At 50.4% G+C, this 22071-nt stretch overlaps 3 long non-coding RNA genes across 3 annotated transcripts; all 3 read right to left on the bottom strand.

Moving 5' to 3' along the window:
* Nucleotides 1-400: 400 nt before the first annotated feature.
* LOC123356720 lies at nucleotides 401-2598 on the bottom strand. The gene is made up of 3 exons (XR_006575425.1): nucleotides 2586-2598; nucleotides 1933-2281; nucleotides 401-1569 (listed from the first exon to the last, which is right to left on the bottom strand). It is a non-coding gene; the product is annotated as an uncharacterized LOC123356720 (long non-coding RNA).
* A 6967-nt stretch (nucleotides 2599-9565) lies between these two features.
* On the bottom strand, nucleotides 9566-11314 carry LOC123356725. The gene is made up of 3 exons (XR_006575432.1): nucleotides 11067-11314; nucleotides 9938-10781; nucleotides 9566-9622 (listed from the first exon to the last, which is right to left on the bottom strand). It is a non-coding gene; the product is annotated as an uncharacterized LOC123356725 (long non-coding RNA).
* Nucleotides 11315-16644: 5330 nt separating this feature from the next.
* On the bottom strand, nucleotides 16645-19778 carry LOC123356726. Its single transcript, XR_006575433.1, has 6 exons — nucleotides 19404-19778; nucleotides 18748-18901; nucleotides 18245-18376; nucleotides 17808-17955; nucleotides 17121-17231; nucleotides 16645-16810 (listed from the first exon to the last, which is right to left on the bottom strand). It is a non-coding gene; the product is annotated as an uncharacterized LOC123356726 (long non-coding RNA).
* Nucleotides 19779-22071: the final 2293 nt, after the last annotated feature.

A 22071-nucleotide genomic window follows, 5' to 3' on the forward strand; every position in this document is an offset into this window, starting at 1 on the left:
TGGCCTCGTCACCTTACAATGAGATATTACATTACACGCAGATCACCACCAGGTCTCTGTGGCTTTGAGCTCCTTAGGACCTAGCCTTTAAAACGCTCTTTGCCACTGACCAATCCCTGTGAGAAGGGTGCAGGTCTCCCCTTTCTAGCTCCTCTTGGGCCGCTGGCACTTGCTGGACAATGAGACCACGCTCTCCTGGGGGAAGGGAGGTCTCTCCTTTACAGTGCTTTTCTCTCTGCCCCATTCGAACGCCCCTGGCTTAAGGACCACCCTGTAAGGAAGGTTTGGGTCTCCTTTGCCAAGCCAATTAAACCACAGGTCACTTTGACACGCCCGGCAAAATGACTGCCCTGTAACCAGGCTGTAAGGTCTTATCCCTCGCACGCTTAAACTAGGGGAGCCTTTTTCTGCCTGTGGCTGAGCGACACCCCACCCCTTGAGAAGGCTTGAGCTTCCGTTTCTCTTAGTGACAGGAAATTCCCCCACAATTATTTCTACTGGACTTTTTTGAGATTTGAAATGAAATCTTACTTGCGGCCTATCCAGGTCAGATGCAACATAGTGTGGCAAAGGGGCAGCTGTAAGGGGATGGTGGAAGCCGTGGGAAAATGCGCCCCTTTTCTCAAAACAGCCAAGAAATGGCCCAACCATGCAAATGTCACACCGTCTGGAAATGAACAGGTGAGGTGGGGGCTTCTTTCAGACCCTCACTTCCACCTCATCCTTCCTCAAGTCCTTTTGCCCTGCCCAATTTACACCGCTCAACCAACCACAACTTTAACCCTTTGTTTTCTTGTGCACAAGAAACACACCGTCGCACTGATGAGTGTTCAACTGTAGACATTCGGACAGCTCCCTCAGCTGTGTCCAAATTCCAGGCCTTGTGTCTCTTTGGAGATAGACAGAGGAGATTCCTAGGACTACGTCCGAAGGGATTGATGTGGCTATCCTTTCTGAAATGTGTTAATGTTCAGGTGTTGTAAGCACATGCGGTGGTATTCAGAGCCAGCACGTGGGTGCACCTAACCCTACTAACAGGACTGCGTCACAAGGAAGAGGGGTCTTTTCTGGTAAAGGTTAGGGAGCACCAAGTTATTTTCTTGGTGAGGTAGGAAGGTAAGTCCAGAAGGGTGTCGCTAAGAGATGGAGGATTGATTGGAAAGGAGACACTCAGCAGGATCCCTCCCTTACCCGTTCATTTCCAGATCTTTTCACATTGGGGACTTCCCCCCGCACCGAGTTTAAAGGAGGAGTATTTTACTGAAGAAAGGGTGACCGCCCTGTAATCAGGGTTCAGGCCCCTTTTCTCCTCTCTGCATTGGCCCTCTTAATGGCACCCAACAGTCACTCCGCAGAGCAGATTCTGGGCCCTCCCCAGCCACAGAGCCCCGTACCCAAGGAGGAAGCACACGGCCTGTGAAGAAAACTACAGCAAGTACAGATGAGGAACAGCCAGTTATGCAGAAACCCGAGGACTATTCATGTCTCCTTAGAAGGATGTCCAGGCTTCTCAGATCCACTTCTGAATATTCTCCTCCGGCGAGGACTCCTGGACGATTCCTCTGCAAACTAATAAAGCCAAGGAAGGACCATCATTGCACAGAGCTCTATGAATGTCCTCATCCCTGCCTCCCTCTCCCATTCCATCTATATCCGCCGGACTCAATGAACAGAGACTGAGTCAACATCCACAGACACTGCCTCACTCTAGCGCCCACTATCCTGCATGATTTTCATCCCCTCCTACTTGTTCATAGCTCCCGAGACCAAGCCTGTGGGGATGCACACCTAGCACTCCTGCCCGTTCTATGAAGGGAGACGGCACAAGGAGAGGCAAGGACAGAGACAGAGAGAGAAAGAGAGTGTTGGCCAACACACTAGAGAAAAGAGAGAGAGAGAGAGAGAAACACAGGAGAAAGGCAAGTAACTCACCATCTGGAGTCATCCTCCTGGATCCAACTTTCTCCTGCAGAGGACACACTGCTTGTGAACAGAGCAATGACAAGCCCCTGAAAATGGGGACCTTGTCTCCCTTGTATCCCCAGCTAGTCAGGAAACTCTTCTGACAAACCAGCCCCAGCGTCTGTACCTGGAGTCAGATGGGCTGTTAACAGAACCCTCAGCAAAACAGACACTTATCTCACTGACAGTGGCATCTGCTTGGCTCCCAAATGAACGGCTCTTGCCTGGCATGAACAATGCTCACAGGCTCGCTGCTCTCACTCACTTTCCATTGCATGAGGGCAGTAGACTCTGACATGTGACTTATTTTTCCTTGGTTCTAAACCCAGCAGAGGAGAGAAAAACAAACAAATTAGCATCTCCATCGGCAATGTCACGTAGTTTCTTCATCTCCCATATTCCACGGCTCCGCCATCAAACCATCTTTTATTACTACTTTACATCTGCAACTAGAAGGGATCCATTATAACTGCACCCAAAATAGTCACTTTGCTCAGGAGACCCTTGTCCCTTCCCCAGCCTTAATACCACAGTGTCCTGTACCCAGCGAGGAAGCACAAGGCCTGTGAAGTAAACTACAGCGAGTACAGATAAGGAATTGAAAGCACTGACCGCTTACTCACAGGCAGTTGTTCAGAAGGCAGAAAGCTGAGGACTGTTCCTGTCTGGTTAGAACCGTGTCCAAGCTGCTCAGATCCACCTCTGCCAGTTTCTCCTCCGGCTCGAGCTCCTGGACAATTCCTCTGGAAATGCAGCTGCAAAAGCCAAGCATGCGCCATCTCTACACACAGTTCTAATGGTGCTTGAAATGTTGCCCTCAATCCTGCCTCCCTCTTCCACCCATCTACATCAGCCCCACTTGAACAGAGACCGATTAAAACACTGACAGTCACTGCTCCACTCTCGCACCCACTACCCCTCATGGTTTTCGTCCCCTCCTACTACTTCAGGGCTTTCAAGACCTAACCTGTGGAGATGCACATCTCGCAGGCCTGCCTGTGTCCTAAGAAGGGAGACGGCACAAGGAAAGGACAGATTAAGAGAGCGTTGGCCAACACACTAAAGAGACAGAGAGCGAGAAAATGAGAAACACGGGAGGAAGGCAGGCAAGCAACTTGTCACCTGGAGTCATCCTCCTGGATCCAACCTTCCGCTGCAGAGGACACACGGTACTGGCCAGAGGACTGAGCAGCCCCTGAAAATAGGGACCTTGTCTCCCTCGTAACCACAGCAGAGCCGTCACCTAACAAGACACTTATCTCACTGACAGTGGTCCTTGCTCCACTCCCAGCTGGATGGCTCTTCCCTGGCATCAACAATGCTTAGAATCTCCCAGCTCTCACTCCCTTTCCATGGCATGTGCTGAGTGGACTCTTGGTACTAAACCCAGCACTAGGGGGAAAAACCAATCAGTTAGCATCTCAGTCTGCAACGTGCATAGGTTCTTCTTCTCCCATCTACCACACCTCAGGGCTCCGCCCTCAACCCTCCTCCCATTACAGCTTTAGCACTACAACTAAAAAGCAGCTCACTGCACCTACATCCAAGATACTCACTCTGCACAGGAGACTTGTGCCTTTGCCTCGTCTGAATCCCACAGAGCACCGTGTCCAATGAAGAAATTCAGAGCCTCTGAACAAAACCGGAGCCAGTACAGATGGGGGATTACAAGCACTGACCGCTTACTCACAGCCAGTTGTGCGGGAGGCAGAAATCTGAGGACCATTCATGTCTGCTTAGAAGGATGTCCAGGCTCCTCAGGTCCGCGTCTGCCATTTTCTCCTTCAGCTGCTGCTCCTGGACAATTCCTCTGCAAGCGCAGGAAATGAGCGAAGCAAGAGACATCACTACACAAAATTCAATTGGTGCAGGTAATCTTGCCCTCATCCCTGCCTCCCTCTCCCATCCTATCTACATCAGGCCCACTTGAAGAGAGACAGTCAACATCCACAGTCACCCCTCCACTCTAGCGCCCACTACGATGCATGATTTTTGTCCCTTCCTACTTGTTCATAACTCCCGAGACCTAGCCTGAGGGGATGCACACCTAGCACTCCTGCCCGTGCCCTATGAAGGGAGATAGCCGAGAGAGAGAGAGAGTGTGTGTTGGCCAACACAGTAGAGTAGACTAGAGAAGAAAGAGAGAAACAGAGGAGGAAGGCAAGCAACTCACCACCTGGAGTCATCCCTCATGGATCTAACCCTCTCCTGCTGAGGACACACCGATCCTGGCCAGAGAAATCAGCCCCTGAAAATGGGGACCGTGTCTCCCTCAAAACCACAGCTAGTCAGGAACCTTTTCTTACAAACCCACTCCACCTAATGGGGTGTCTCTACCTGTAGCCAGGTGAGCCGTGAGCAGAACCCTCAGCAAAACAGATACTTATCTCAGTGATAGTAGCAGCTGTTCTGCTCCCAGATTGATGGCTCCTGCCTGGCACCAACAACGCTCGCAGTCTCGTCACGCTCACTCATAAGGGCAGTAGACTTTGACATGTGACGTCTTTTTCCTTGGTTCTAAAACCAGGGGATAAAACAAGTAAGCTACCGTCTCAGTCAGAAATGTCTCGTAGGCTCTTCTTTTCCCCCTCTCACGCACGGCGGGGTTCCGCCCTCTACCCATTACACCTTTAGGACTAAAAGTACAAAGCACCTCTTACAACAACACCCCACAGAGTCACTCTGCACAGCAGACTCTGGCCCCTCACCCTTAATCCCACAGAGCCCTGTACCCAACAAGAAACCACACGGTCAATGAAGAATACTACAGTGAGTACAGATGACTGAGTTCAAAGCACTGAGCCCTTACTCACAGCCAGTTATGCAGAAGGCAGAAACCTGAGGACTATTCTTGTTTCCTTAGAAGGATGTCCAGGCTGCTGAGGTCCACTTCTGACATTCTCATCCGGCTGGGGCTCCTGGACGATTCGACTCGATGAACAGAGACTGAGTCAAGATCCACAGACACCGCTCCACTCTAGCGCCCAATATCCTGCATGATTTTCATCTCCTCCTATTTGTTCATAGCTCCTGAGACCTAGCCTGTGGGGATGCACACCTATCACTCCTGCCCGTGTTCTATGAAGGGAGACAGCACAAGGAGAGGCAAGGACAGAGACAGATTGTTGGCCAACACACTAGAGAAGAGAGTGAGAGAGAGAGAGAGAAACAGAGAAAGGCAAGAAACTCATATGGGTCGTGAGCAGAACCCTCAGCAAAACAGACACTTATCTCACTGACAGTGGCGTCTGCTCGACCCCCACATTGACGGCTGTTGCCTGACATGAACAATGCTCACAGGCTCGCTGCTCTCACTCACTTTCCATCGCATGAGGACAGTAGACTCTGATGTGTGACTGCTGGGTTTAGTACCAAGGAAGAAGTAAAAGGAAGAAAAAAAAATAAAATTACCATCTCCGTCTGCAATATCACGTAGTCTCTTCATTTCACATCTCCCGTATCCCACAGCTCCGCCCTCAACCTATCTCCCATTACTACTTTACAGCTGCAACTAGAAGGGACCCATTTTAACTGCACCCAAAATAGTCACTTTGCTCAGGAGACTCTTGTCCCTTCCCCAGCCTTAATCCCAAAGAGCCTCGTACCCAACGAGGAAGCACACGGCCTATGAAGGAAACAAGAGTGAGTACTGATAAGGAATTGAAAACACTGACTTCTTACTCATAGCCAGTTATCGAGAATGCAGAAAGCTGAGGACTGTTCATGTCTCCTTAGAAGGATGTCCAGGCCGTTCAGGTCCACTTCTGCCAGCTTCTTCTCCAGCTGAGACTCCTGGACAATTCCTCTGCAAACTAATAAAGGCAAGCAAGAACTATCACTACACCAGTGGTTCTCAACCTTTTGTACTGATGATCCCTTTTACATAGAAAGCTTCTGAGTGTGACCCTCCCCTTATAAATTAAACACACTTTTTGTATATTCAACAGCATTATAAATGCTGGAAGCCAAGTGATGTTTAGGATGGAGGATGACATTTCACAACCACCCAAATAACAACCTTGCGGCCCCCTGACAGGACCTAAATCCCAGTTTGAGAACTCCTGCACTACATAGAGCCCAATTAAGGCCCTCTTCCCTGCGTCGCTTTCGATCTGTCTTAGCCCCACAACACCAACAGTCATCGCTCCAGTCTCACACCGACTGCCCCGCATGATTTTCGTCCCCTCCTACTTCTTTATGGCTCCCAAGACACAATCTGTGGGGGTGCACACCTAGCTCGCCTGCCGATATCCTAAGAAGGGAGACAGCACAAGGAAAAGCAAGGACAGATTGAGAAAGAGTGTTGGCCAACACACTAGAGGAGAGAGAGAGAAACACGAGGGAAAGGCAAGCAATTCACCACCTGGACTCATTCTCCTAGATGCAACCTTCTGCTGCGTAGGACACACTGCTCCTGGCCAGAAAACTGAGCAGCCCCTAAAAATGGGGATCATCTCTCTCTCTCTCAAAACCACAGCTAGTCAGGAACCTTTTCTTACAAACAGCCTCAGCAAACGGGGCATCCCTTTCAGGAGCAAGGTGGGCCGTGAGCAGAGCAATCACCAAAACAGACACTTATCTCATTGACAGTGATGACTGTTCCCTTCCCAGTTGGACGGCTTTTTCAAGGCATCAATAATTCTCGCAGTCCCATCACTCTCGCTCGCTTTCCATCGCATGGGGGCAGTAGACTCTGACTTGTCACTTCTTTTCCCTTGGTACTAAATCCAGCGGAAAAACAAGTCAGTCACCATCTCAATTGACAATGTTGGGCAGCCGCTTCTTTTCGCCTCTCCCACATGGTGCCCTGAACCCTCCTCCCATCACGCCTTTATGACTACAAGTAGAAAGCACCCCTTGCAATGACACCTGAAATAGTCACTCTGCACAGATGACTCTGGTCAGACACACCAAACCTGTGGGGAAAACACGTAGAAATTGTGCTTCTTTTTGCCTTGTAACTTATTGCTTCTTGTAGCTTTTTGCTTCCAGCAAGCACGGACAAGGAGGAGCAAAGGGGACGGCTAGTTGAGGTGCACAGCGGGCCCACCACAGTCCCAGACTGCACGCCAGGGGAGATCTAGTCATTGAGTGTTGGGGTTCTTAGGGATTGGCTTGTTTTGGCCTTGTTTTCAAATGGGTTTATCTTGATTTTTGGCTTATTGTCAAAGTCGGGGTGTTCATTTCCCCAGTGAAAGTTAGCAGTTGTGACTCTGGTCCCTTCCCCAGCCTTAATCCCAAAGAGCCCCACACCCAACAAGGAAGCAAACAAAGTGTGAAGAAAATCACAGCAAGTACAGATGAGGAATTCCAAGCACCGACCACTTACCCACAGCCAGTTATGCACGAGGCAGAAAGCTGAGGACTGTTCATGTCTCCTTAGAAGAATGTCCAGGCTCCTCAGGCCCACGTCTGCCAATTTCTCCTCCGGCTGCTGCTCCTGGACAATTCCTCTACAAGTGCAGCAAATAAGCCAACCAAGAGCCCTCGCTACAAAAAATTCAATTGGTGCGTGAAATCTTGCCCTCATCCCTGCCTCCCACATCAGCCCCACTAGAGCAGAGACTCAGTCAACACCCACAGTCACCGCTTCACTCTAGCGCCCACTGCCCTGCATCATTTCGGTCCCCTACTTGTTCATAGCTCACAAGACCTAGCCTGTGGGGATGCACACCTAACACACCTGCCCGTGTCCTACGAAGGGAGACAGCACAAGAAGAGGCAAGGACAGAGAGAGAGTGAGAGAGACAGACAGACAGAGTGTGTGTTGGCCAACACATTAGAGGAGAGAGAGAGAAAAACGTGGGAGGGAGTCAAGAAACTCACCAGCTGGAGTCATCCCCCTGGATTTAATATGCTGCGGAGGACACACTGGTCCTAGCCAGAGACATGAGCAGCCCCTGAAAATGGGGACATCGTCTCCCTTGTAACCACAACTAGTCAGGAACCTTTTCTTACAAACCCAGCCCCAGCTAACGGGGTGTCCCTACCGGGAGCAAGATGGGCCTTGAGCAGAGCGATCACCAAAGAAGACACTTATCTCATTGAGAGTGGTGGCGGTTCCGCTCCCAGATGGACGCCTTCTGCGTCGCATCAACAACGCTTGCAGACTCATCGCTCTTGCTCTCTTTCCATTGCACGAGGGAAGTAGACTCTGGCCTGTGACTTCTTTTCTCTTGCTACTAAACCCAGCACAAGGGGGGAAAACAAATCAGTTACCCTTTCAGTCAGCAACTTTGGGTAGGCTCTTATTTTCCCCTCCCGCACACAGTGGGGCTCCGCCCTCAACCCTATTCCCATTACACCAGTAGGACTGCAAGTAGAAAGCACCCCTTGCAACGACACCCGAAATAGTCACTTTGCACAGCAGACTCTGGTCACACACACCAAATCTCAAGGGGGAAAATAAAACATACAAATCAGGCTTGGTTTTGGCCTGTAGCTTATTGCTCGTTGTAGCTTGCTGCTTCCGGCAAGCAGGGGCAAAGGTGGGAGAGAGTCAGGGGTGCACAGCGGACCCACCACAGTCCCAGACTGCACGTCAGGAGAGATCTAGTCATTGAGTGCTGGGGTTCTTAGGAATTGGCTTGTTTTGGCCTTATTGGAAATAGGATTAGCTTGATTTTTGGAATACTGTGAATTCAGGGTTCTTGTCTACCCAGTGAAAGTTGGCAAGTATGACTCTGGTCTCTTCCCCAGCCTTAATCCCACAGTGTCCCATACCAAACAAGGAAGGAAATGGCCTATGAAGAAAATTACAGTGAGTACAAAAATTCCAAGCACTCACCGCTTACTCACAGCCAGTTAGGCAGAAGGCAGAAACCTGAGGACTGTTGAGGTCTCCTCAGAAGGATGTCCAGGCTGCTCACATCCACTTCTGCATATTCTCGTTCGGTGAGGGCTCCTGGATGATTCCTCTGCAAACTAATAAAGTCAAGTAAGTACCATCACTACACAAAGCACTACTGGTGCATTTAATCTTGCCCTCATCCCTGCTTCCGTCTCCCATCCCATCTACATCCGCTCGACTCGAACAGAGACGGAGTCAACATCCACAGACACCGCTCCACTCTAGCACCCAATACCCTGCATGATTTTCATCTCCTCCTATTGGTTCATAGCTCCCGAGATCTAGCCTGTGGGGATGCACACCTAGCACTCCTATCCGTGTCCTATGAAGGGAGACAGCACAAGAAGAAGCAAGGACAGAGACAGAGTGAGAGACAGACAGACAGAGTGTGTGTTGGCCAACACATTAGAGGAGAGAGAGACAGAGAAAAAAACATGGGAGGGAGTCAAGAAACTCACGAGCTGGAGTCTTCCCCCTGGATCCAACCTTCTGCTGCAGAGGACACACCCCTCCTGGCCAGAGAAATGACCAGCCCCTGAAAATGGGGACCTTGTCTCCTTCATAACCACTAGTTAGGAACCTTTTCTTACAAACCCAGACCTTGCTAATGGGGTGTCCCTACCAGGAGCTGAGCCGTGAGCAGAGCAATCACCAAACCAGACACTTATCTCAGTGACAGTGGCCTCTGCTCAACTCCCAGATGGATGGCTCTTGCCTGGCATGAACAATGCTCACAGGCTCGCTGCTCTCACTCACTGTCCATCGCATGAGGGCAGTAGACTCCGACGTGGGACTTCTTTTTCCTTGGTACTAAACCCAGCAGAGGGGAGAAAAGCAAAAAAAGAAAACAGCATCTCCGTCTGCAATGTCGCGTAGTCTCTTCATTTTACAGCTCCTGTATCCCACGGTTCTGCCCTCAACCCATCTCCCATCACTACTTTACACTTGCAACTAGAAGGGACCCATTGTAACTGCACCCAAAATAGTCACTTTGCTCAGGAGACTCTTGGCCCTTCCCCCACCTTAATGCCAAAGAGCCTCATGCCCAACGAGGAAGCACACGGCACGTGAAGAAAAGTACAGCAAGAACAGATGAGGAATTCAAAGCACCGACAGCTAACTCACAGCCAGTTATGCGGGAAGCAGAAAGCCGAGGACTGTTCGTGTCTGCTCAGAAGGATGTTCAGTTTCCTCATGTCCACATCTGCCAACCTCTCCTCTGGCTACGGCTCCTGGGAAATTCCTCTGGAAATGGATCTGCAAAAGCCAAGCATGAGCCATCACTACGCACATCTCTGTTGATGCTTGAAATCTTGCCCTCATCCCTGCCTCCCTCTTCCAGCCCATCTACATCTACCCCACTTGATGAACAGAGAGCAAGTTAACACTGACAGTCACCCCTCCACTCCCGCTACCTTGCACAATTTTCATCCCCTCCTACTTCATCATGGCTTCCGAGACCTACTCTGTGGGGGTGCACACGTGCTCGTGTTGTACGAAGGGAGACAGAACAAGGAAAAGCAAGGACAGAAAGAGAAAGGGTGTGTGTTGGCCAACGTACTGGAGAAGAGAGAGAAAGAAAAAACACAGGAGGAAGGCAAGCAACTCGCCACCTGGAATCAACCTCCTGGATCCAACTTTTTCTGCAGAGGACACAGCGCTTGTGAACAAAGAAATGAGCAACCCCTGAAAATTGGGACCTTGTCTCCTTCAGAACCCACACCTAGTCAGGAATATTTTGTTACAAACCCAGTCCCAGCTAATGGGGCATTTGTATCTGGATTCAGGTGGGCAGTGAGCAGAGCAATCACCAAAACAGATACTTATCTCATTGACAGTGGTGGCTGCTCCACTCCCAGCTGGACGGCTCTTGCCTGGCATCCAAAATGCTTGCAATCTCGTCGCTCTCACTCGCTTTCCATAACATGAGGTGAGCCGACGCTGACCCTCCACTTCTTTTCTCTTGGTCCTGAACCCAGCACAAGGGGGTGGAGGAGAAACAAACAAGTTAGCATCTCAGTTGGCAACATCACATAAGTTCTTCTCCCATTTACTGCACCCATAACCCTTCTTCCGTTACACCTTCAGGACCACAACTAGAAAGCAGCCTGTTGCACCTACACTCAAAATAGCCACTCTGCACAGGAGACTTGTGCCTTTCCCTCCTCTTAACCCCACAGAGCCATGTACCCGACCAGGAACAAAACTGGAGCAAGAACAGATGAGGAATTCGAAGCACCGACCGCTTACTCACAGCCAGTTACGTGGAAGGCAGAAAGCTGAGGACTGTTAATCTGTGCTTAGAAGGATGTCCAGGCTGCTGAGGTCCGCATCTGCTAGTTTCGCCTCCTGCTGCTGCTCCCCGATGATTTCTCTGCAAGTGCAGCAAATAAGCCAAGCAAGAGCCATCACTACACAAAATACAATTGATGCGTGAAATCTTGCCCTCATCCCTGCCTCCCTCTCCCATCCCATCCACATCAGCCCCACTAGAGCAGAGACTCAGTCAACACCCACAGTCACCGCTTCACTCTAGCGCCCACTGCCCTGCATCTTTTCGGTCCCCTACTTGTTCATAGCTCACAAGACCTAGCCTGTGGGGATGCACACCTAACACACCTGCCCGTGTCCTACGAAGGGAGACAGCACAAGGAGAGGCAACGACAGAGACAGACAGACAAACAAACAGAGTGTGTTGGCCAACACATTAGAGGAGAGAGAGAGAAAAATGTGGGATGGAGTCAAGAAACTCAACAGCTGGAGTCATCCTCCTCCATTCAACCTTCTGCTGCGTAGGACACACTGTTTGTGGACAGAGAAAAGACCTGCCCCTGAAAATGGGGACCTTGTCTCCCTCGTAACTACAGCAGGTCAGCAATCTTTTCCTACAAACCAAGCCCCAGCTAATGACAAGTCTCAGCCTGGAGGCAGCTGGGCCGTTACCGGAGTCCTCCCCAAACCAGACACTTATCTCACTGATGGTGACGGCTGCTCCACTCCCAGATCGACGGCATCGCCATAGGCTGGCATCGCCAACGCTTGTGGTTTCCCGGCTCTTCGTGCTTTCCATCTCACAATGGGGGTGGGCTCTTACCCTTCACTTCTTTCTCCGTGGTACTAAGCACAACACAAGAGGGAAAAACAGAAGTTATCATCGTAATCTGCAGTGTTGTGTAGGTGGTTGTTCTCCCATCTCCCATTACACCTTTATAGCTCCATGGAGTCATGAAGAATCCCCGAGCTACCACCTGAGCTGGAACAAGAGCTGTACCAGGGAAAGCATTGTGCCCAAGCCTGAATGGGGTTCAGTCTGAGGAAAAAACTTACTGAAGCATCTCTGAGGGTGAGATTATCTATGTTCAGTTTGATTAGACATAGATTTGCGCTTTTTAATTCGCTTGGTGACTCACCTTGTTCTGTCTGTTACTATTTTGCAACCACTTAAATCCTACTTTCCGTATTGATAAAATCACTTTTTACTTATTAATTAACCCAGAGTTAAGCTGGAGGGGGGGCAAACAGCTGTGCATCTCTATCAGTGTTATAGAGGATGAACTATTTTTGAGTTTACTCCCTATAAGCTTTATGCAGGGTAAAACGGATTTATTTGTGTGTGTACACCATTGGGAGTTGGGCATCTGAGTGCTAAAGACAAGCACACTTCTGTGAGCTGTTTTCAGGTAAACCTGCAGCTTTGGGGCAAGTAATTCAGACCCTGGGTCTATGTTGGAGCAGATGGGAGCATCTGGCTCAGCAAGAGAGGGTGCTAGAGTCCTGAGCTAGCAGGGAAAGCAGGGGCAGAGGTAGACTTGGCACATCAGTTGGCAGCTCCCAGGGGGGTGTCTGTGATCCAACCCATCACAGGGGCCGTCACTGCCCCAAGTTCTATTGGTGTGTGAGATGCCGCCCTCCCTCTCCCACCCACTGTACATCAGCCCCACTTGATGAACAGAGTCAGAGTCAACTGCCACAGTCACCCCCACCACTACCAATGGAGGATCTAGTACCCATCATGCTTCTCTTCCCCCTCCCAATGCCCCAGTGGGATGCAGGCTCTCCAGCCCTAGACTGTGAGCATCCACCATTGCCCATGTTCTATGCAAGGAGAGAGGCAGAAAGAGAGAGCGCGCACATGTTGGCCAACATATGAGAGCAGAGATACACGTACAGGAAGGAGGCAAACTCAGCACCTGTAGTCACCTTCCTGGCTCTCCACAAAGAGTTATCGCACTTTGGGAAGACTCCATAGCACCTGACAATTCCTTGAGAGGGCACAAAGGATTCCCCCGAGCTTATCGTGCCCCCGTGAGATGCTGAGGCTTTTCCTCAGGGGCCCTCCCCATACTCACAAATTCTCTCCATTGACAAGAGTATTTGCAGCCCTCCCTCAATACTGAACTTCAGCAAGTTTCCATTTGCTCTTACTCTGCAGATCACTGTCCGGCTTCCATCCCTAGGGATGGGCTCCGGGTGGCTGTTCCTTCCTTGGTCTCTGCCACAGGTTGGCCGATCTCTCATCTGACCCATCTCAGTACAACTGAAGAGAGAGAGAGAGAGAGAACACGAACACACACTTGTAAGCTAGGTCACCACTTGTGCATGGAAGAACAACGGAGACACACGTCACTGGCTGCTGCTCCCTCCTTTATTCTTCTTCAGCTTACCCAGGCCTAAAATACTCACCACTCCTAAGGAGCTACAGCCCTCCAGGAAAGGGACAATCCCAGACCACTGCCAGCCACAGCCAGAGCTGGACCTTCCCCAGGACCCATCCCATGGATAGGAGAAGCATCTCTCTGCTCTCCACGAGGCACCTCACTCTGCAGATACTGGATAGAGAAATATCATTTCACAAAAACACGCACCTGCTCCTCCAACATTACAAGAGCGCTCCTCGGCTCCACTGCAAAGCGAAAGAGCTAGATTGTGCAGGTCCGCTTCCTGCAGATGCTCCGCTGCCCTCTGCAAAACAGCAAACCACCTATGGAAGAGCCATCACTGCCAAAAACACTACAGGTGCACAAGACCTTCCAGTACCTGCCTCCACTCTCACACCCACTTCCCTGCATTATTTTCGTCCTCTCCTACTTCGCCATGCTTCCCGAGACCTGGCCTCTGGGGAAACACAGCTAACTCACCTGCCTGTGTGCAATGAAGTGAAACAGCAGAAAAAGAGGCAAGGACAGACTGACAGAGTGTGTTGGCCAACACTAGAGAAGAGAGAGAGAGAGAGAGAGAGCAACACGGGAGGAAGGCAAGCAACTCGCCACCTGGAACCTACCTTTTCTGCAGAGGACACATCGCTTGTCAGCAGAGCAATGAGCAGACCCTGAAAATGAGGACCCAGTCTTCCTCATAACCACAGCTAGTCATGAACATTTTGTTACAAACCCAGGCCCAACTAACAAGACATCCCTATCTGGAGCCAGGTGGGCCGTAAGCAGAGCTCTCACCCGGACACTTATCTCACTGACAGCAGTAGCTGCTCCGCTCCCAGATGCATGCCTAATGCTTGACTTTGACAATGCTCGTGGTCTCATCACTCTCGCTTGCTTTCCATCGCATGAGGACAGTAGACTCTGACCGTGACTTCTTTTTCCTTGGTACTAATCTCAGCAGAGGGAGGGAAACAAAAAAAAAATTAGCATCTCCAACTGCAATGTCATGTAGTCTCTTCATTTCACGTCTCCCGTATCCCAGCCCTCAACCCATCTCCCTTTACTACTTTACAATTGCAACTGGAAGGCACCCATTGTAAAGGCACCCATTAAAACATAAGAATGGCCAAACTGGCTCAGACCAAAAGATCCATCCAGCCCAGTATCCTGGCCATTGCCAGGTGCCCCAGAGGAAATTAACCCAATGGGTAATGATCAAGTGATCTCTCTCCTGCCATCCATCTCCACCCTCTGAAAAACAGAGGCTAGGGCCATCATTCCTTACCCATCCTGGCTAATAGCCATTAATGGCCCTAACCTATACGAATTTATCCAGTTCTCTTTTAAACCCTGTTATAGTCCTGGCCTTCACGAGTTCCACAGGTTGACTGTGCGCTGCGTGAAGAAGAACTTCCTTTTATTTATTTTAAACCTGCTGCCCATTAATTTCATTTGGTGGCCCCTAGTTCTTATATTATAGGAAGTAAACTTATTTTTCCTTATTCACTTTTTCCACACCTCTCATGATTTTATATACACCTCTATCATATGCCCCCTTAATCTCCTCTTTTCCAAGCTGCAAAGTCCTAGCCTCTTTAATCTCTCCTCATATGGGATCCATTCTGAACCCCTAATCATTTTAGTTGCCCTTCTCTGAACCTTTTCTAATGCCAGTATATCTTTTTTGAGATGAGGAGACCACATCTGTACCCAGTATTCGAGATGTGGGAGTACCATGGATTTATATAAGGACAGCAAGATATTCTCTGCCTTATTCTCTATTCCTCTTTTAATGATTCCAAACATCCTGTTTGCTTTTTTGACTGCCGCTGCACACTGCGTGGACATCTTCGGAAAACTATCCACGATGACCCTAAGATCTCTTTCCTGATTAGTTGTAGCTAAATTAGCCCCCATCATATTTTATGTATAGTTGGGGTTGTTTTTTCCAATGTGCATTACTTCACATTTATCCACATGAAATTTCATTTGCCATTTTGTTGCCCAATCACTTAGTTAAATCCAATGAACACTGAATAACTTCAAAAAGTTCCCATAAACTATCTTGAGCAATTTAGTATCATCTGCAATCTTTGCCACCTCATCTTTCTCCAGATTATTTATGAATAAATTGAATAGGATTTGTCCTAGCATTGACCCTTGGGGAACACAACTAGTTACCCCTCTCCATTCTGAAAATTTACCATTAATTCCTACCCTTTGTTCCCTGTCTTTGAAGCAGTTCTCAATCCATGAAAGGATCTTCACTCTTTTCCAGTGATAACTTTATTTACATAAGAGCCTTTGGTGAAGGACCTTATCAAAGGCTTTCTGGAAATCTAAGTACACTTTGTCCCAAAATAGTCACTTTGTTCAGGAGATTCTTGTCCCTTCCCCAGCCTTAATCCCAGAGTCTCATAACAAACGAGGAAGCACACGGCCTGTGAAGCAAACTACAGCGAGCAGAGGTGAGGAATTGAAAGTGCTCATCTCTTACTCACAGGCAGTTATGCAAAAGGCAGAAAGATGAGGAATATTCATGTCTCCTTAAAAGGATGTCCAGGCTGCTGAGGTCCACTTCTGCATATTCTCGGCCGGCGAGGGCTCCTGGATGATTCCTCTGCAAACTAATAAAGTCAAGTAAGTACCATCACTACACAGAGCTCTATTAGTGCATTTAATCTTGCCTTCATGCCCGCCTCCCTCTCCCATCCCATCTACATCACCCCCACTTGATGAACAGTAACCAAGTCAACATCGACAGTCTACACTCCACTCTAGTGCCCACTACTCTGCATGATTTTCATCCCCTCTTACTTGTTCATAGCTCCCGAGACCTAGCCTGTGGGGATGCACACGTAACACACCTGCCCGTGTGCTATGAGGGGAGACAGCACAAGGAGATGCAAGGACATAGAGAAAGAAAAAGTGTTGGCCAACACACTAGAGAAGAGACAGAGAGAGAAAGAGCAAGGCAAGAAACTCACCAGCTGGATTCATCCCTCTGGATCCAACCTTCTGCTGCAGAGGACACACTGCTTGTCAACAGACCAATAACCAGCCCCTGAAAATGGGGACCTTGTCTCCCTCATAACAGCAGCTAGTCAGGAATCTTTTCTTACAAACCCAGCCCCAGCTAATGGAACATCCCTACCTGGAGCCAGGTGGGCCATGAGCAGACCCCTCACCAAACCAGACATTTATCTCACTGACAGCGGTGACTGCTCCGCTCCCAGATGTACAGCTAATGCCTGATTTCGACAATGATCGCGGTCTCGTCGGTCTCGCTTTCCTTCGCATGAGGACAGTAGATTGATACGTGACTTCTTTTCCCTTGGTACTAAACCCCGCACAAGGAGAAAAACAAGCAAGTTACCATCTCAGTAGGCAAATGTCACGTTGGCTCTTCTTTTCCCCTCTCCCACACGGGGGAACTCTGCCCTCAACACTCTTCCCATTACACCTTTAGCATTACAGCCAAAAAGCAGCCCTTGCAACAGCACCCGACAGTCACTCTGCGTAGCAGACTCTGGCCCCTCCACAGCCTTAATACCACAGAGCCCCGCACCCAACAAGGAGACACACGGCCTGTGAAGAATACTACACTGAGTATAGATGAGATATTCCACTGGCACCGACCGCTTACTCACAGCCAGTTATGCAGGAGGCAGAAAGCTGAGGACTGTTCATGTCTGCTTAGAAGGATGTTCAGGTCCACTTTTGAGAGTCTCTCCTCCAGACAGCGCTCCTGGACAATTCCTCTGCCAGTGCAGTTGCAAAAGCCAAGGATGAGACAGCATTATACAAAGCTCTGAAGGTACGTGAAATCTTGCCCTAATCTCTGCCTCCCTCTCTCATTTGGTCTACATCATCCCCAGGTGATGATTAAAGACCAAGTCAACACCCACAGGCACTGCTCCACTGTGGCACCCACTAATATGCATGATTTTCATACCCTCCTAATTTTTTATGGGTCCCAAAGACGTAGACTGTGTGGATGCACACCTAGCACCCTTTTCCCGCGTCCTGCGTAGAGACAGCACCAGGAAAGGCAAGGAAGAGAGAATGAAAGAGCGAGAGTGTTGGCCAACACAATAGAGAAGACAGAGAAACATGGGAGGAAGGCAAGTAACTCGACACCTGGAGTCATCCTCTAGATGCTACTTTCTGCTGCATAAGTCACACTGCTCCTGACCAGAGGAATCATCAGCCCCTGAAATTGGGAACCTTGTCTCTCTTACAACCACAGCTAGTCAGGAACCTTTTCTTACAAACCCAGCCCTAGCTAACGGGGCATCCCTACCAGCATCAACGTGGGCCATGAGCAGAGCCCTCACCAAAACAGACACTTATCTCACTGACAGCGACGGCTCTTCTGCTGCCAGATGGACGGCTTTTGCGTGGCATCAACCATGCTCACGGTCTCATCGCTCTCGCTCGCTTTCCATCACATGAGGGCAGTAGACTGGCACATGACTTCTTTTCCTTTGGTACCAAATCCAGAAGAGGAGGGAAAAAACAAAAAAAATATAGCATCTCCATCTGCAATGTCGCATAGTCTCTTCATTTCCCATCTCCCGTATCCCAGGGCTTCACCCTCAACCCATCTCCCATTACTGCTTTACAACTGCAAGTCGAAGATACCCATTGTAACAGCACCCAAAATAATCACTTTCTCAGGAGACTCTGGCCACTCCCTAGCCTTAATCCCACAGAGCCTTGTACCCAACGAGGAAGCACACGGCCTGTGAATAAAAGTACAGCGCTTACTCACAGCCATTTATGCAGGAGGCAGAAAGCTGAGGACTGTTCATGTCTGCTTAGAAGAATGTTCAGGCTGATCAGGTTCACTTCTGAGTCTCTCTCCTCCGGGTAGGGTTCCTGGACAATTCCTGTACCAGCGCAGCTGCAAAAGCCATGCATGATCCAGCATTACACAGTTGTGAAGGTGTGTGAAATCTTGCCCTCATCTCTCGCTCCCTCTGCCATTCCATTTACATCAGCCCCACTTGATGAACACAGATCGACTCAAAACTGACAGTCTCCAATCCACTCTCATCCCTTCTACCCCACATAATTTTTGTCCCCTCCTACTTCTTCATTACTCCCGAGACCCAAGCCTGTGGGGAGCACACCTAGCACACCTGCCCATGTGCCATGAAGCAAGACAACGCAAAATGAGGCAAGGACAGATTTAGAGAGAGTGTGTTGGCCAACACACAGAGGAGAGAGAGAGAGAGAGAGATTAACACGGGAGGAAGGCAAGCAACTCCTCACCTGGAATCATCCTCCTGGATCCAAGCTTTTCTGCAGAGGACACACCGCTTGTGAACGGAGAAATGAGCTGATGCTGAAAATGGGGACCTTGTCTCCCACATATCCACAGCTCATTTTGTTACACACTGAGCCGTAGCTAACTGGGCATCCGTACCTGAAGCCAAGTGAGAAGTGAGCAGAGCCCTCACCTAACAAGACACTTATCTCACTGACAGTGACGGCTACTCGGCTCCAAGCTGGACGGCTCTTGCCTGGCATCAGTAACGTTCGCTGTCTCCCCGCTCTTACTTGCTTTCCATCGCATGAGGGGAGCAGACTCTGACCCTCCACTTCTTTTCCCTTGGTACTAAACCCACAGAGCACCGTGTTCAACGAGGAAATTCACAGCCTCTGAACAAAACTGAAGCGAGTACAGATGAGGGATTGCAAACACTGACTGCTTAATAAGAGTCACATGCTTAACAGCCTCACCTGACTCTTAGCAGGTTAATTGGAGTCAGGTGTTCTCATTAGCTCCCTGCTCTGGTCACTCAGGGAACAGAAAACTACTTATCCAGTGGCAGGTTTATCTCCCTTCTACTACTCTGCTGTTCCCAACTTGCCTGGGTCTATCACCGCAGATACTGGATAGAGAGAGATTTCACAAAAACACACACCTGCTCCTCAAATATCACAAGAGCACTCCTTAGCTCCACTGCCAAGTGAAAAACATCTAGATTGTGCAGGTCTGGTTCCTCCAGATGCTTCTCCTCTGTCTGGGGCGGCTCCATTGGCCTTGAGCGGGCCTCTGCAAGAACAGCAAACCACATATGGAAGAGCCATCACTGTCCAACATGCTACCGTGCTAGATATTTTACAATACCTGCCTCCACTCTCGCACCCACGACCCCACATGATTTTCATCCCCTCCTACTTCTTCCTGCCTCCCGAGACCTAGCCTGTGGGGATCCACACCTACCCGTGTCCTATAAAGGGAGAAAGCACAGGGAGAGGCAAGGACACAGACAGGGAAAGAGAGTGTGTGCTGGCCAACACAGTACAGGAAGAGAGAGGGAGGGAGGGAGAGAAACAAAGGAGATGGGGAAGGAGCTCGCCAGGTCGAGGCATCCCCCTGGATCCAACCTTCTCTTGCGGAGGACACACTGCTTGTGGATAGAAAAATGAGCAGCCCCTGAAAACGGGGACCTTGTCTCCCTCGTATCCACAGCTAGTCAGGAACCTTTTCTTACAAACCCAGCCCCAGCTAACAGGATGTCTCTACCTGGAGTCAGATCGGCCGTGAGCAGAACCCTCAGCAAAACAGACACTTATCTCACTGACAGTAGCATCTCCTCGGTTCGCAGATGTACGGCTCTTGCCTGGCCTGAACAATGCTCACAGGCTCGCTGCTCTCACTCACTTGCCATCGCATGAGGCAGTAGACTCTGACGTGTGACTTCTTATTCCTTGGTACTAAACCCATCAGAGGGGAGAAAAAGCAAAAAAAAAATAGCATCTCGGTCTGCAATGTCGCATAGTCTCTTCATTTCACATCTCCTGTATCCCACAGCTCCGCCCTCAAACCATCTCCCGTTACTACTTTACACCTGCAACTAGAAGGGACCCATTGTAACTGCACCCAAAATGGTCACTTTGCTCAGGAGACTCCTGTCCCTTCCCCAGCCTTAATACCACTGTGCCCGGTACCCAACGAGGAAGCACATGGCCTGTGAAGAAAACTACAGCAAGTACAGATAAGGAATTGAAAGCACTGACCGCTTACTCACAGCCAGTTGTTCAGAAGGCAGGAAGCTGAGGACTGTTCATGTCTCCTTAGAAGGATGTCCAGGCTGCTCAGATCCACTTCTGCCAGTTTCTCCTTGGGCTGGGGCTCCTGGACAATTCCTCTGCAAGCACAGCTGCAAAAGCCAAGCATGAGCCATAACTACACACAGCTCTATTGGTGCTTGAAATCTTGGCCTCATCCCTGCCTCCCTCTTCCATCCCATCTACATCGGCCCCACTCGACGAACAGAGACCGAGTTAACACCAACAGTCACCACTCCACTTTAACGCCTACTGCCCAACATGGTGTTCGTCCCCTCCTACTCCTCCACGGCTTCCAAGACCTAACCTGTGCGGATGCACACCTAGCACACCTCCCCATGTCCTAAGAAGGTAGACAGCATAAGGAAAGGCAAGCATAGAGAGGGTGTGTGTTGGCCAACGTACTAAAGAACAGAGGAACACAGGAGGAAGACAAGCAACTCTCCACCTGCAGCCATTCTCCTGGATCTAACCTTCCGCTGCAGAGGACACACTGCTCCTGGCCAGAGAACTGAGCAGCCCCTGAAAATGGGGACCTTGTCTCCCTCATAACTACTAGTCGGGAACCTTTTCTTACAAACCCAGCCCCAGCTAACGGAGCACAGGGAACTTAGGGGGTCGGGGAGCTGATGGGGGGCTGCCCGTCCACCTTGGTTCCAAGCCCCCACCAGCTAGCTGAAACGGGCTGCTCTTCCTGCAAGGACTGGATAAACCAGGCAGCTGCCAAGCAACATAATAAGGGAGTGTAATCTATCGCGCCGGGGCTCGACCCTCCTGAGGGCAGGAGGGGAGCCACACCGACTCACTCCACGTCTTCTGTGGAACCGGCTGAACAACAGTAAACAGGGTAAGGAAGCTCAGGCCCTCGGGTGCAGGGGCTCAGCAGCAACCAGCACAAGGAGCTCAGGCCCTCGGGTGCAGGGGCTCAGCAGCAACCAGCACAAGGAGCTCAGGCCCTCGGGTGCAAGGGCTCAGCAGCAAACAAACGGTAGTTATATAGGCCCAGGTCCCTAGACCGGAGCATTGGGTGAGGGGGAAAACTGCCACCCGTGAGTGGGGTGGCAGGGGGGACACAGGCCCACCCACTCCACTGTGTCCTAGCCCGGGGCCCTAGCAGCAGCTGTCACCGCTGCTGGTCAGTGGGGTCCTGACCGCAACACACTGACATCGGGACCTCTGCGTCTGCAGCCTGACAAGGGTCGGCTACCCCCGGGCTACTTCCACTTTCCCCCTCAGGGCTTACCTCGTCTAGGGCACCGGGTCCAGGCCAGTCAATCAGCATAGGCTCCTCAAGGCCAGGGCTTGGTGGCAGGTCCGGCAGCTCCTCGGGGAAGTCCGGCCAGGCGTGCTCGGGCGGCTCCTCCAGGTAACAGCAGGGACGGGGAGGCTCCGACAGCTCCTCTTCGTAGTGGGCGCGGGGGAGTTCCGGCAGCTCCTCCCAGTACCGGGCCCAGGGAAGCTCCGGTGGTTCCTCTTCGTAGCGGGCGCGAGGAAGCTCCGGCCAATCAGGACAGCTGC

The sequence above is a fragment of the Mauremys mutica genome, chromosome 26, assembly GCF_020497125.1.
Source record: "Mauremys mutica isolate MM-2020 ecotype Southern chromosome 26, ASM2049712v1, whole genome shotgun sequence".
In the NCBI taxonomy this organism is placed as follows: domain Eukaryota; kingdom Metazoa; phylum Chordata; order Testudines; family Geoemydidae; genus Mauremys; species Mauremys mutica.